The sequence below is a fragment of the Protopterus annectens genome, chromosome 3.part1, assembly GCF_019279795.1.
Source record: "Protopterus annectens isolate FY-2018-M chromosome 3.part1, PAN1.0, whole genome shotgun sequence".
Taxonomy (NCBI): Eukaryota; Metazoa; Chordata; order Ceratodontiformes; family Protopteridae; genus Protopterus; species Protopterus annectens.
In genome coordinates this window covers 710,255,777-710,272,422 of record NC_056732.1, presented here as the reverse complement: position 1 = coordinate 710,272,422, position 16,646 = coordinate 710,255,777, and positions in this window count along the sequence as shown.

Here is a 16,646-nt window from a genome sequence, read left to right as displayed (position 1 = left end):
GCCACTCCTGGGTACGTATCCAGAGGTAAGACTTTGATTAAACAGCTGTCCTAGCTGTGGGTTTAATTCCTCATTGAGTTCGTGGAGCACACAGCCGGGACACCATCGGGTCCCATGGATGCTGTGTTTTTGCTTTGGAGAGAGCAGTTCTCACTTGGGCTGGAGATGTTTGGGGGTCTGCACTCATTTGGTATAGATATCTCTCCTTTTTTCGGGCATGGGTGGGAGTAGTTTGCACTGAACCTGTCAGCCAGTATTTTGGCAATGTCTGTAGGATCAGTAATCTTCACATCATTTTGAACTAGTTCTGAGCATATCTGGGAGTTTCCTCCTAGGTTTCTAACATAGCTAAAGAAGGCCTTATGATTGTCTTTTGAGTCTTTAGCTATTTTTCTCTCGAAATTTGCTTTGGATGATTTTATGAGAGCTCTTAGTTTTTTACTTATAGTGATCAAGGGTGTCTTACCTTTTAAGGATTTTGCTCTATCTTGTAGTAGCTTCCTCCTTTTGTTGTAGAGTTTGTTTATGGCTGGGGTCCACCAGACTGGGCGCTTGCCTTTGGTACAAAGAGTCTTTGTTTTGCTTGGGATTGCCTTATCCATGCAGTCCTGCAGGTGCTGGTAGAAGGCGTTTGTAAGTGATTCAGCGGCTTGAGTATTGTTTTCCGCCGGCTCGGGGCCTGAAAGGAGACCACACTAGTCTTTAGAAGTGTGAAGTCGGCTTTTGAGAAGTTCTTTACTGTGGTCTTTTTATTTCAGGTGGGGTGGGATGAGGACCTCCAGCGAGATTAGTTTGTGATCTGATCTCACCAGTGAGGGTATACTTCGGTGTTGAACATTGTGCTCCCATGTTCGTGATGATGAGATCAAGTATGTTATCTCCTCTTGTGGGGATGGTGACTAGTTGTTCCATGGCATTTGAGTTTATGAATTCCAGGAACTTTTGGGCTAGGGTGTTTGGGCTTGAGTAGTGTTCCCAGTCTATATTAGGGTAATTGAAGTCACCTAGTATGATGGTGTTTGGTGATACATTTATCCCCTCTAGTGTTTTCAGGAAGGCCATGTGAGTTTCCTGAGTTTGTGAGGGTGGCCTGTAACATGCTACAATTTGCAGAGCAGTCTTGCCTATGGTTAATTGCACCTGGATGGTCTCCGATGCATCGTGCGTTGCCACCAGTCTTGAGGTGTGGGTGTCCTTGATGAATATGGATACCCCCTCGTTTCTTGGTATTGTCCGTATTTTGGGGCGGAACGCATGATATGAGGTAAAACCTGATAGCTGGGGTGCTCTCAGGAGCCTTGAACCAGGTTTCTGTCACAGCACAGACATCGATGTTCTCCATACTGAGAAGGGCCTCGAGTGCGTGCATTTTGAGATTTAGACTTCTGGCATTGAGCAGCATTACCCTTAGTTTTTTCCTTTTTGTGTTCTAGGGTGGTAGGTTTAGAATTTGAGCCTTGCCTAAAAAGGCACTATGGGGTGGCAAGAGCCTTTGCCAATATCCGGAATCCCAGGGTGACAGGTGCAAGCCATCCCTTGCAAAGCAGCGTGGCTTGTCCAGCATGTCATCCCAGGCAGACAGATACTGGATCCCCTTTGAATGACACCAGTGTTTAAGCCAATTGTTAAAGCTGATCATCTTATCTCTGTATTGTGGCATCATTCTTGGTGAAGGTAGGATACTGCTCAAGGTCAGGGTCATACCTGCCTGGGCTACATAATCAGAGAGCTCCTCAATGTCTCTTTTCATGTAGTCCAAGGAGAGTGCGTCTCAGGTCGTTTACACCAGCGTGGACAATGACTGAGTCATATTTGTACCTGCTGTTGAGAGACCTGAGTGCTTGCGTTATGTGGCGGATTCTAGCGCCCGACAGGCAGCTTACTGTGACCTTCTCCTTACTCAGTCTGGTGAGCGGGACATCAGTGTGTCTGACTATGGAGTCACCAATGACTAGTGTGTCTGGCATTGTGTTTGGCCTTAAGGGCTGTGACTGTTTGACACTCTGACTGTGAGGTCTATGTGTTGCGGGTGTTGTGTTCTGAGGTGGTGGTTGTTTGGGTGTCTGCTTTGGTGGCCTCTGCTGTTTTGGTAGATTTTTGATCAGAGCCTCCAGTATGTCTTTGTGTGTTTATGTGTATGATTTGAGGTTGTAATGGTACTATGTGAGACTGGGTCTATAGTGTGTGTGGTAACCTTCTCCTCCTGACTGGTCTTGCCAGTCCTATGTTGAGAGAGCTCAGCCTCCAGTTTGGCCGTATAGTTGCATCTCTCGCATGTATTTGTGTTTTGTGGGAGGAGGAAAGGGTTGTCTGTGTACATGAGGCAATTGAAACATTGCCTCAATATTCCCAGGTTCACCAGCTGAGCAGGAGAGGACACTAGCAACTGATCCTCGACATGCTAGAAGGGTAGACTAAAAACTTTAAAAAAGATTCGGGGCGTGGGTGACCGAGAAATGGGGGTTGCCTTTTGGGATACTATCTATGACAAGAGTGCCGTATCAAGGTAATAAGTACTGTAGGAGCAAGTGCTAGGTTTAATAGATAGAGAATAGTCTACTTGGAGTCGAGTAGAGTTGATCTTTTTAGTTATAGGATACGCTGATTTGATCAGTAGTATAGTTCGAGGAAGGTAGTTTTAAGGGAAAATTTAAAGAGTGGACTTTAGGTAGCCGAATAGTTTAAACCTGCTTAACCGGCACTGCCCTAGTGTGCAACAGTGGCAGCTCAGCTAAATCGCTCTAAATCGCTAGCAGCGTTTAGCGCTTTATACCAGGGGCTGGAAAAGCTAGAAACTGGCCCAAAACGACCAATAAACTACTAGTTACTGGCTGAAACCTCACAAAACTGGACAAAGGCAGCTCAATGCTTCCCACTCCCACTGGTAAGCAAGGTAGCTTCCCTTCCCCAAATAAGGCAAGGAAACAGTACACAGGAACTACAACCAAAGCCCAGGAATCAGCAACTCTGAAACTGGACTAAACTAGTAAAGCAGGAAAGCAAGGTAGCTTCCCTTCCCCAAATAAGGCAAGGAAACAGTACACAGGAACTACAACCAAAGCCCAGGAATCAGCAACTCTGAAACTGGACTAAACTAGTAAAGCAGGAAAAACAAGAGATATTTTTTCTTTTTCTTTTTTTCACAAAACAGGCAGAAACAGGTACAGCAAACACTTATAAATGCTATGAATCAGCTACTACAGCTTACACAGAAGAATTTGCTACAAATACAGTCAAATAGTAACAAACAAGGATTCCAAGTGCAATATTAAGTTAAATGCAGTAAAACAGCTTCAATGTAACAGAAAGGCAGGCGAAATACAGTTGCTAGGTATTCAGATGTGGAAAGCAACAAAAATATACTTAGTATCAAGAAAAGTCGCTTATTCAGCTCTCTGCAGCCTGGATTACTCTGCTGGCCCACGTGGAGTCTGTGCTGAGTAGGTACAAGCTGAAAGTTTTATACCAGGGGCTGGAAAAAGCTAGAAACTGGCCCAAAACGACCAATAAACTACTAGTTACTGGCTGAAACCTCACAAAACTGGACAAAAGGCAGCTCAATGCTTCCCACTCCCACTGGTAAGCAAGGTAGCTTACCTTCCCCCAAATAAGGCAAGGAAACAGTACACAGGAACTACAACCAAAGCCCAGGAATCAGCAACTCTGAAACTGGACTAAACTAGTAAAGCAGGAAAGCAAGGTAGCTTCCCTTCCCACAAATAAGGCAAGGAAACAGTACACAGGAACTACAACCAAAGCCCAGGAATCAGCAACTCTGAAACTGGACTAAACTAGTAAAGCAGGAAAAACAAGAGATATTTTTTCTTTTTTCTTTTTTTCACAAAACAGGCAGAAACAGGTACAGCAAACACTTATAAATGCTATGAATCAGCTACTACAGCTTACACAGAAGAATTTGCTACAAATACAGTCAAATAGTAACAAACAAGGATTCCAAGTGCAATATTAAGTTAAATGCAGTAAAAACAGCTTCAATGTAACAGAAAGGCAGGCAAAATACAGTTGCTAGGTATTCAGATGTGGAAAGCAACAAAAATATACTTAGTATCAAGAAAAGTCGCTTATTCAGCTCTCTGCAGCCTGGATTACTCTGCTGGCCCACGTGGAGTCTGTGCTGAGTAGGTACAAGCTGAAAGTTTTATACCAGGGGCTGGAAAAAGCTAGAAACTGGCCCAAAACGACCAATAAACTACTAGTTACTGGCTGAAACCTCACAAAACTGGACAAAAGGCAGCTCAATGCTTCCCACTCCCACTGGTAAGCAAAGTAGCTTCCCTTCCCCAAATAAGGCAAGGAAACAGTACACAGGAACTACAACCAAAGCCCAGGAATCAGCAACTCTGAAACTGGACTAAACTAGTAAAGCAGGAAAGCAAGGTAGCTTCCCTTCCCCCAAATAAGGCAAGGAAACAGTACACAGGAACTACAACCAAAGCCCAGGAATCAGCAACTCTGAAACTGGACTAAACTAGTAAAGCAGGAAAAACAAGAGATATTTTTTTCTTTTTTCTTTTTTTCACAAAACAGGCAGAAACAGGTACAGCAAACACTTATAAATGCTATGAATCAGCTACTACAGCTTACACAGAAGAATTTGCTACAAATACAGTCAAATAGTAACAAACAAGGATTCCAAGTGCAATATTAAGTTAAATGCAGTAAAAACAGCTTCAATGTAACAGAAAGGCAGGCAAAATACAGTTGCTAGGTATTCAGATGTGGAAAGCAACAAAAAGTATACTTAGTATCAAGAAAAGTCGCTATTCAGCTCTCTGCAGCCTGGATTACTCTGCTGGCCCACGTGGAGTCTGTGCTGAGTAGGTACAAGCTGAAAGTTTTATACCAGGGGCTGGAAAAAGCTAGAAACTGGCCCAAAACGACCAATAAACTACTAGTTACTGGCTGAAACCTCACAAAACTGGACAGAAGGCAGCTCAATGCTTCCCACTCCCACTGGTAAGCAAGGTAGCTTCCCTTCCCCCAAATAAGGCAAGGAAACAGTACACAGGAACTACAACCAAAGCCCAGGAATCAGCAACTCTGAAACTGGACTAAACTAGTAAAAGCAGGAAAAACAAGAGATATTTTTTCTTTTTGTTTTTTTGCACAAAACAGGCAGAAACAGGTACAGCAAACACTTATAAATGCTATGAATCAGCTACTACAGCTTACACAGAAGAATTTGCTACAAATACAGTCAAATAGTAACAAACAAGGATTCCAAGTGCAATATTAAGTTAAATGCAGTAAAACAGCTTCAATGTAACAGAAAGGCAGAAGTGAAATACAGTTGCTAGGTATTCAGATGTGGAAAGCAACAAAAATATACTTAGTATCAAGAAAAGTCGCTTATTCAGCTCTCTGCAGCCTGGATTACTCTGCTGGCCCACGTGGAGTCTGTGCTGAGTAGGTACAAGCTGAAAGTTTTATACCAGGGGCTGGAAAAAGCTAGAAACTGGCCCAAAACGACCAATAAACTACTAGTTACTGGCTGAAACCTCACAAAACTGGACAAAAGGCAGCTCAATGCTTCCCACTCCCACTGGTAAGCAAGGTAGCTTCCCTTCCCCTAAATAAGGCAAGGAAACAGTACACAGGAACTACAACCAAAGCCCAGGAATCAGCAACTCTGAAACTGGACTAAACTAGTAAAGCAGGAAAGCAAGGTAGCTTCCCTTCCCCAAATAAGGCAAGGAAACAGTACACAGGAACTACAACCAAAGCCCAGGAATCAGCAACTCTGAAACTGGACTAAACTAGTAAAGCAGGAAAAACAAGAGATATTTTTTCTTTTTTTTTTTTCACAAAACAGGCAGAAACAGGTACAGCAAACACTTATAAATGCTATGAATCAGCTACTACAGCTTACACAGAAGAATTTGCTACAAATACAGTCAAATAGTAACAAACAAGGATTCCAAGTGCAATATTAAGTTAAATGCAGTAAAAACAGCTTCAATGTAACAGAAAGGCAGGCGAAATACAGTTGCTAGGTATTCAGATGTGGAAAGCAACAAAAAATATACTTAGTATCAAGAAAAGTCGCTTATTCAGCTCTCTGCAGCCTGGATTACTCTGCTGGCCCACGTGGAGTCTGTGATACCTTGAGTTGTGTCCCTGCCCAGCATTCGCTGCACCATCTGAGTATACTATTCCCTCTTCTTTTAATACTATTCAATACTATTTTCTATTTCTACTACCATTTCTCTAACCTAAACCACCAGCTGATGAATGATTTGCATGTATATATTGTAGACAAGCCTAATGTCTCCTCTTAATGTCTACACTATATTGTATGTTTGTCAATGATAACTAATTGTTCACCTGTTAGTTTGCTACATTAGCTTGTAAATCGCATTCAGTCCAGGAACTTTTCTATCCTGGACTCCCCTTAAAGGAGGCTGTCAGCCCAGACAGATTATCTGAGGAAATAAATGTAAATAAATAAATTAAATAAGTACTGCTCAGTACTCAGTTTATTCAGGCATTCTTCTTGGAACCATCAAGACAAATCTTTACTCACCAGTCTTCCTTCCTTTTTCTAGGGTGATACAGCGATGCTCACAGAGAGGTGAGTTTGTAATGAATTGGCAGATGCTGTTAGAGGTAGTCTGGAGTGTGGCAATAGTTTTCTTGGAGGCAGAAGCAAAAATTGGGAGTATATATTCAGGATGAGAAAGGTGGATTCATTTTTCAGTGGCTGCTGTGGTTGGTTGGAATGGAAAAGGGGAGATCTTTTTGGCCCAGAAGAGTTTAGCGACTGATCACGTCATAGTCCTAGGTATTTGAAGGTGGAGGTTGTCTCTATGATATGGTTCTGTAGGTCAAAGATAGCTAAAGGGTTAGGTGCTTGCTGAATTTTCTATAGAGTTCCAAAATACATAGTTTTGGTCTTGGTGGGGTTCAGAAGTAATTTATGGGTTATGAGGTGTTTGTGGTGCTCATGTAAGTCTGACTGGAGTTGGCATTGAATATTGATGTGAGTGTGACCTGATCAGTAAATGTCATCAGTATAGAGGATAAGTGGGAGATTAGGGAGGTCACAAGGAAGTTTCTTAATGAATATGGAGAAGGGGAGGGAGGCAAGAATGGATCATTGTGGTACACATTTGGTTATAGTTGCAGATTCTGATTGGGAGGATCATATTTTAATTCTGAAATGTATGTCGGTGAGGGAAGTTTTTAATCCAGGGCTGGTGTCTGGACTGACAGTAATTTTAATTAGTTTGCTTTGGAGAAGATAATGGTCAATTAGATCAAATGCCTTTGTGACATCCTTACAGCTATCCTATTTATAGACCTGACAATCAGAGTTTAGCAGGATGTCATAGGTTAGAGACCAAAGTGCTGTCATAGTACTTCATCCAGGCCAACATTTATATTGTTGGAGGAGAGCAGGTGGTACTGTTGGATAGAGAGAGAGTTGGGTGTAGACTATCTATTCAAGAAGCTTACCCAGAATTGGAGAGATGGATACAAGATAGAAGTGAGATGTATATTTTGGGTTGGTTTGCTTTTAGAGGGGTTTAATTAGAGCAGTTTTCCAAATCTGTGGCATGATGTTTTGTGTGAGACATAGATTATATATCTGGGTGAGAGAAAGGCATAGGTGCTCTCTGCAGTGATACATGAACTAGGGGTTTATGTTGTCAGATCCAGGAGGGGTGTCAGTGGAAATATTTTCAAGTAGAATGGACACTTCTTTAGGATGTATGCATTTACAGTGGAAGAGATGGATGAATGTACAAAGAGGGTTTGAATTTACAAAGCCAGGTTTTCTGACCCAGCTTTAGGTTGTTTGAAACATAAGTGTAGACAGATACTTACATCAGTTATTTGAATAGAAAAAGAACGTGGTTGAGCTGACTTGTGTGTGTACTAGATGATTATTGAAAAGGACTGAAAAAAAAATTCAATGGTATTTTCAGTATAGTACTGTTTCAAGTCCTTTTCCTTTGCTGCATGAGATTTTTGATTTTTTAATACCTTTGTTTATTTATGTATGTATGTATGTATGTATGTATGTATTTATTTATACAGTTTGTTAACTGGGGTACAGCACTGATCCCCTTGGACTAATTTCATTCTCAGCCCAGAATGAGAACAAACAGGAAGTGGGGAAAAATAAAAACAATTCGTACAATAAAATAGATCTGTTAAAACAAAAGCATACTTAATATACAGTAGAAAAATGATTTAAGAAGGTAGTCAACAGAAGCCATTATGTTCAATATTTACATCACTTTAGAGTAATGACATGTTAGGAGTTAGACAAGAAAAGATATAGTGAAAATGATAGACAGTATGTGTCGGAGTAACTTTATTAAATTCATGCATATTCAGCAATGATACTGGTACTCATGCAATAATGTAAAGAAAAAACATTGTAAACATTTTTCATTTTCATGAATTATACATATAATGTGCCATGCTGACTTGGTTTACTTCTTAAAATACTTTCTTTTGCTTTATAAATATAATATTCTGAATGATTGTTGTTATTCTCCTTATTAAAATACTTTCTTTTGCTTTATAAATATAATATTCTGAATGATTGTTGTTATTTTCCTTAAGGATCAGTATCCCAAATCCTTCTGTTCCCTTGTTTTGTGAACTCCCCCAATTTCAACATCATTCCTTTCCACTTTGATTTGTAACCTACTGGTCGTGTTATGTATATGAGCGAGTTTTTTTTTTTTTTTTTATTTCTTGTGTTATCTAAGACAGAGACATAGTCCTGGTACTCTTATGTGTAATGTTGGTCATGGAGTTTAGTTGACAAAGAAAAGTTTACACTTTGAGAAAATCAATTAGAGTCCACTCAAGTGAAAGTGAAAGCTGGTCAGTGGGAGCTGTGAGGATGCTAGACTGTACCAAAGAGTATCAGGGATAATAATAACAACTTTCCAAACCCTTTGTGAGCTATATCATGCCCAAAAACTCTGTAGATAGGTGGAAGAATTTTAGAATCTTTAAAGTGTGGCTAAAGCCAAGTTTAGGTGACAGCAGTAATTTGTGTTTTAGTATTCTTTTTTTGAAAGATTAAAACTCAGTCTTATAAACTATGTGGAAAAATCTGTACTGTCGTTTAAAATGCTTCAAATCAGGATATATTTTCAATTAATCAGGAACTCATTATTTCCTAAAAGAACATACCCACAACCCCGGACCTGTTCAGCAGTATTCTCCCCTTGTAACCAGAATAAAATCTTCGCAGTTAATATAGGAATATTAAGAGGGGCAACTATTCCTAGCTATCACGTTCCCATAAACATCATTTGAGGGCTTGAGAAATGGCCTTGAAAAAAGTAGAAATGCACTCACAAGTCAAATCAAAGTAGCATTACAAATTAGCTTAACATTTTTAACTGTATCATCATTAACTGCGTAAGTGTGCTTTCTCACAATGCTCTGTCCTGACTTTCAACTAAATACATTGCTGAGTGACATTCAATGTATTCTCTTCATGTTATTGTATTGCATAAATTTGCATGATCATGGGTCGTGCCTGAAAAAGCTCATTGGCCTACTCACCCAATCAGCCTTACTAAATAAATAAATAAATAAATAAATAAAATTTGCCATCTTTTATAGATTAAAAGAACAGTATAGACTTACTACAAAGGTGGTTAAATTCTTCATTATTAACAAATATATCTTGTCCAGTAGCCACATTAAAGTTGTTCAAAAAATGTAGAAATGCATAAAAGACTTACCTGGGCTGACCATTTGAGTTTAGCCAGTACCAGCAAATCTGATTCTAGTTCTCTGGATGATAAAACTCTTGCTGAGGAGATATGGACCCAATACTGCAAACCTGGCTTTCATGGAAACTCAAGCAGAAACTTATCAGGTCTTAATTTGTTGGGCCTAAACTCCACTAGGGGTGCTGCTGAGATTAATTCTAAGCAGAACAGTATGATTCCAGGCAAAGATCACCCTGTATGCCCACCATGTTTTTAATTTTATGATGGCCACTGTTCAAATAGATGCCTTTCTCGCTGAAGGGTTGCAACATAAGAATGATTTCTTAGTCAATGAACTCTACCACATGCTTCTTGAATTTTCCTCTCCATGTTTTGTTAAGACCCACCATACATATTTTTAACCTGCATTTCTTGGCAATTACAAATGTCTCTTCCTATCACAAATATACTTAACTGATTGCCTTTCCAAGGTATCCAACCCCTCCTCTATAGGTATTCTAGGCCAATCACCTATATGTCCTGGTTAAGATAAGGTAAAGGATAGTTACTTGAGTATATGCAGAAACATGATTACCTATCAGGTTTACAACGTGAAAGAGCTCTGTACCATTACAATGTTATGCTACATAACAGACACCATCTGTTCAGGTGTGGAAAGGGGAATTATAACATGAGACATTTTTATTGACCTTAGAAGGGCCTTCAGAACTGTTGATGGTCATCTTGTCTTATTGAAACTTAATAGTTGTGGTTTCACTGAAGGCAGTTTTGAATAAGTCAGAAGCTATTTTTCTAATTGCTTTCAGATTTTAGTTTGAGAGGCATGCATTGCTGTTAACTTCCTAAGGACTGGAGTCCCAAAATCTTAGGGCATTTCTTATTGCCCTTACTTATAAATAGTAGCTGGTGATTTGTTGGGCTTCAACCTTACCTTATTCACCAACAGTATTATACTAATTAACATTGGTAGATCACTAATAAACATTTGACAATCTATTCAGTCTTGTCAATAAACTGGCTGTACCATCCCAATACTACCCCATAAGGTCAACTGATTAAGGAGCCCTGGCCTTCTAAAGACCTTCTTTCAAAGTTTTCACTTGAGAGAGAATATTTAACAAAACATTTCGTGCAAATGGGACAGGGTTTCTGCCCACATAAGGTATTTACTGGAACTGGCCAGAGTTATGACAAAACTAAATGATCACTTCTCGGAACTATATAAAAGTACTTGCATTAATTACATTGGTAGCTCAACTATTCACTCAACTTCTGTGCTCACTAGGTGGTGTTCAGACCTGTACTTAGCCTCCATATGTAGACAGATAGCTCAAACGAACACCTGTTGTTGGCTCTATAGAGAATTCTAGCTTATTATAGCCCTTAGTTGTAGTGGTTTATTTTCAATTTCTGTATTGTTCTCAGCTTCTGTTTATATAAATGTTTCTCATTTTGTCAAGCAGTCATTGTTAAGAGGCTCTTCTCCCTTCTAATCTTTCATTGTTCTATATTGACCTATTTGCAGAATTCATTGTAACTGATTCTGAAACTATAGGTCTTGCTTTTTAAATTGTCGATGACTCTTTGTGACTGTGTATGAACCTATTTGCCTATGTTTGGAGTGATTTTGGATGTTTCATTGTATTGTGGTGTGTTTTTGCTTTTGTCTATGCTTCTGTATGAATAATGCCAATGTCTGTATATATTTTGGCTTGTTTAGTTGCTTTGTTCTGCCTATGGCACAGGCAGCAGCTGAATATAATTTGCATATTAGTCAGTCCACTGGTTATCAGATATGGTGGCATAATGTTTAAGATCTTTGTCTTAGGAAACACAGGGTCCAGCGCTTGATCCTGACCTCTGGGCCATTGTCTGTGTAGAGTTTGCATGTTTTGTCTTTGTGTGTGGGTCATCACTAGAACATACTGGTTTCTCTTGCTTCTGTGATTGAAGGTACATGATTAAAACCTACTCCTCCCAGTTGAACTTGAAAGGTATGCCAATAAAATGCATCCCCAAAAATTAAATTCATTGTGATAAGCAATGCAGACTCATGGGATGCCTGTCGAGGAGATATTTGTGTGGAACTACCACAGTTTCCTCCCAGTTTTGTTAAGACCCACCATACATATTTTTAACCTGCATTTCTTGGCAATTACAAATGTCTCTTCCTATCACAAATATACTTAACTGATTGCCTTTCCAAGGTATCCAACCCCTCCTCTATAGGTATTCTAGGCCAATCACCTATATGTCCTTGTTAAGATAAGGTAAAGGATAGTTACTTGAGTATATGCAGAAACATGATTACCTATCAGGTTTACAACATGAAAGAGCTTTGTACCATTACAATCTTATGCTACATAACAGACACCATCTGTTCAGGTGTGGAAAGGGGAATTGTAACATGAGACATTTTTATTGACCTTAGAAGGGCCTTCAGAACTGTTGATGGTCATCTTCTCTTATTGAAACTTAATAGTTGTGGCCAATTGGAAAACCCCAGACCCAGATGCAGTATCTAACTTCTGGTTGAAAGTATTAACATCCTTGCACAAAGATTTAGCCATGACTAAGAACTATTTATATGCACATGCAAACAGACACCAACCTGGCTAACAACAGGAAAAACAATGCTCCTACTTAAGAGTGAACCCTGCAAGCTACCCTAAACATTATAGACCAATAACTTGCCTTCCGACAATGTATAAAGTATACACTGGAATTTATGCTGACAGAGTTTATAATCATTTAGAAGAAAACTCAATTACGGCAATAGAACACAGGGGCAATAAAAGAAAGTCATATGGAAGAAAAGATCATTTGTTGTTAAATAAAGTCATAGTAGAAAACTGTAAAAAGGGGAAGAACTTAAGTATGACATGGATTGACTACAAAAAAGTATTTGACAGTATCCCACATTCATGGGTAAAAGAGTCTTAGAAATGTATAAGATACACCCTACATTGATAAATTACGTCACAGCGACCATGAAACAGTGGCAAATCACTTTGCAGTTAAGCCACGATAAAGGACAAATTATTATTATAGGGATAAAAATCCAAAAGGGGATATTCCAGAGTGATTCTCTGTCACTGTTGCTCTTTTGCCTTGCCCTTAACCCATTAAGCTGTCTGCTTAACCGATTAGGTTATGGCTATAATTTGACTCCAAGAAAGCAACAAAGTGTAAAGACTTCTCATCTTCCCTTTGTTGATGATTTAAAACTGTATAGCTCATCAGAAGAGGAACTGAAGGCACAACTGCAAGTAGTCAAAACTTTTTCAGATGATACAAGAATGTAATTCGGTGCTGATAAATGTAAAAAAGCAACATTTAAAGCAGGAAAGCTGCAGCACCAAGAAAACATCAGTTTGGGACAATAATGTGATATAAAAGAACTTGAGCAAGCAGGAGTGTATAAATGTTTGGGAATTGATGAAGGATCAACAATAAAACATGAACAAATGCAAATAAAACTTAGTAGGGAATATTTTAGAAGACTTAATTAATCCTGAAAACAGCATTGGCATCTAGGAACAAAATTCAAGCTATAAACCAATTTGCTCTTCCTGTCCTAACTTACAGTTTTGGAGTGACTGACTGGCCCAAAAAGGTGTTGGATAGATTAGACAGGAAAATGAGAAGGATGCTTCATGCTCATCAAATGATTTATAAAAATTAGTGCATACCAAGATTATATATTCCCCATTCTGAAGGAGGTATGGGCCTCCTTGAAATTGATTACATCTATAGATCTGCAGTTGTGGAACTGCATACATATTTGCTGACCTCACAAGATCCAAACATAGTGAAAGCTTTGAAACATGAGGAGAATAAATCTAAGATGACTTCCCTTCTAAGTCTAGCAGAAGCATATCGGTGTCAAGCAGGAATGGAAATCAAACTAGAAGTAGATAAAAATCAGCCAGCAACTGAAAGTGCCAAAAAACAAATGAAAGAATATAAGTATAAGATCAGATGAGAAGGCAAGAAATGTGGAAAATGCATAAATATAGTTGCAAGTATAGAAAACGCCTGGAAGAACCCCATGTTGATTAGGATCAACTGCAGAAATGGCTAAGGAGAGGCGAATTCAAATGAAAAGATGAAAAGTTTATATTGGCGACTCAAGACAGTGGCCTATGTATATCAGAAAACACAAATAAGCCAGCACTTCACCAGTAATTCTTTAATTCACAACGATCTGGTACCTCGGCAATTCGCCTTCATGGATCACATTTCATGAAATTAGTTAGAAACAAGAATGATTCTTAAATTTCATACTTTAAAGCCATATGGTATGAATCAGGAATTGGGTATATAATTAAGTATATTAATTTTATTTAATAGTTTATTTAAATGTTTGAATGTTATTTCTAAAGACCTTCTTTCAAAGTTTTCACTTGAGAGAGAATATTTAACAAAACATTTAGTGCAAATGGGACAGGGTTTCTGCCCACATAAGGTATTTACTGGAACTGGCCAGAGTTATGACAAAACTAAATGATCACTTCTCGGAACTATATAAAAGTACTTGCATTAATTACATTGGTAGCTCAACTATTCACTCAACTTCTGTGCTCACTAGGTGGTGTTCAGACCTGTACTTAGCCTCCATATGTAGACAGATAGCTCAAACGAACACCTGTTGTTGGCTCTATAGAGAATTCTAGCTTATTATAGCCCTTAGTTGTAGTGGTTTATTTTCAATTTCTGTATTGTTCTCAGCTTCTGTTTATATAAATGTTTCTCATTTTGTCAAGCAGTCATTGTTAAGAGGCTCTTCTCCCTTCTAATCTTTCATTGTTCTATATTGACCTATTTGCAGAATTCATTGTAACTGATTCTGAAACTATAGGTCTTGCTTTTTAAATTGTCTATGACTCTTTGTGACTGTGTATGAACCTATTTGCCTATGTTTGGAGTGATTTTGGATGTTTCATTGTATTGTGGTGTGTTTTTGCTTTTGTCTATGCTTCTGTATGAATAATGCCAATGTCTGTATATATTTTGGCTTGTTTAGTTGCTTTGTTCTGCCTATGGCACAGGCAGCAGCTGAATATAATTTGCATATTAGTCAGTCCACTGGTTATCAGATATGGTGGCATAATGTTTAAGATCTTTGTCTTAGGAAACACAGGGTCCAGCGTTTGATCCTGACCTCTGGCCATTGTCTGTGTAGAGTTTGCATGTTTTGTCTTTGTGTGTGGGTCTTCACTAGAACATACTGGTTTCTCTTGCTTCTGTGATTGAAGGTACATGATTAAAACCTACTCCTCCCAGTTGAACTTGAAAGGTATGCCAATAAAATGCATCCCCAAAAATTAAATTCATTGTGATAAGCAATGCAGACTCATGGGATGCCTGTCGAGGAGATATTTGTGTGGACCAACTGCTTTAGCAACTATTCTCGTATACAGTTTCCATTAGAAATGAGAAAATGGATCACAGACTGTGTCCCACATCAGGACTACCTACTCAGGGGTGTAAAAAATGGCTTGAGATGATCTGGTCACTTTGACTAATGTCAACAACAGCCACCCCTTAGATGAGAAATGTTGTTATATAGGCTGTGTGCAGTAATATTGGCAGTTTTCAATCAATTTACTATTTTCCATTTATGTATTTATTTATGGCAGATTTGTTGAAGTGATCTTTTTAATTTGTGTGTTGTGTTGTGGTGCAAGTTAAAGTGGGAGGGTTCCTCTCTAATAAGTTGTGTCTGAACAGAGGAAACAGGCAGGACTATCTTCTTTCCTCCTTGTTATTTGCAATATATTTAGAGCCATTGGCAAAGAAAATAAGGGACTCAGAAATTCAAGGACATAATTGGTATGGTAATCAAGAAAAGTTGGCTCTGTTTGCAGACAATATTATTTTGTACAGGATAAAACCAGAAAAGGACATCTCATTGTTTTGGAACATACTGAGACAGTTTCAAGATTTTTTGGGATATAAAATTAATACAGGCAAAACAAAGGCTAAAGTTGTAAGTGATGTACTCACACATGAATTGGTTCAGCAATACCCAAATTTATAGGGACACAATAAGATGAATCATTTAGGAATACATGTGAAAAAAGATTCTGTTATAGCAGTTAAGGATATGTCGGAAGAGACTAAATAAAAGATAATATAAAAAATGAGAAACTGGAAGCTCTTGTTTATGGATATATAAAGAAAGATAAAGCAGTGAAAATGTTTTAGTCCCTTTAGTTTTATGTACAGGTCAGGCATATTTTATCCATCAGAGGAGAAGTTGTGGACCATGATTAATAAAGAGTTGAATGATTTTATCTGGGAGGGAAAAGCGAAAGGTTCAAGAGGGAAACATTGACCCTTCTAATAAGACAAGGTGGTTTAGGATTATCTGATTTGAAGCAATATTTAAGAGCTACACAGTTAAGGCTCACATACATAACACAAGCAGAAAGCTGTAATTCAAAGTGGAAAGGGATAATGAAGCAGGAGAGAATTTCAAGAAATAAGGAGAGAATGAGATTTTGGATCTGATCCTTAAGGAGAATAACAGCCATACATAATATTTTTATTTTTAAGACGACACTGATATATAGACTGTATTTTATATAGTATATATCATGTACAGAAGTAGGTGAAAAAATAAAAAAAAGATTGCTGGGTGCACAGGAAAAAAAAGTGCCTAATCCTGATAGGTGCACTGATGCCAGGACTGGAAAAAATGACAGTGTAGAATCCTCAAAATACAGAAACATTCTTACAATGGGCCAGGCCAAGGAGAGGATGCCCCCCCCCCGCCCCCATTGTAGAAGGAAGTAGCAGTCCACATGAAAATCACAATAGCTGATAGGCCAAACAAAAGACATAAGGATGACAGAGTTGACTACCGAGGATAAAAAAAAATTCTGTATTGTTACTATTATGCAAAAAAGCCCA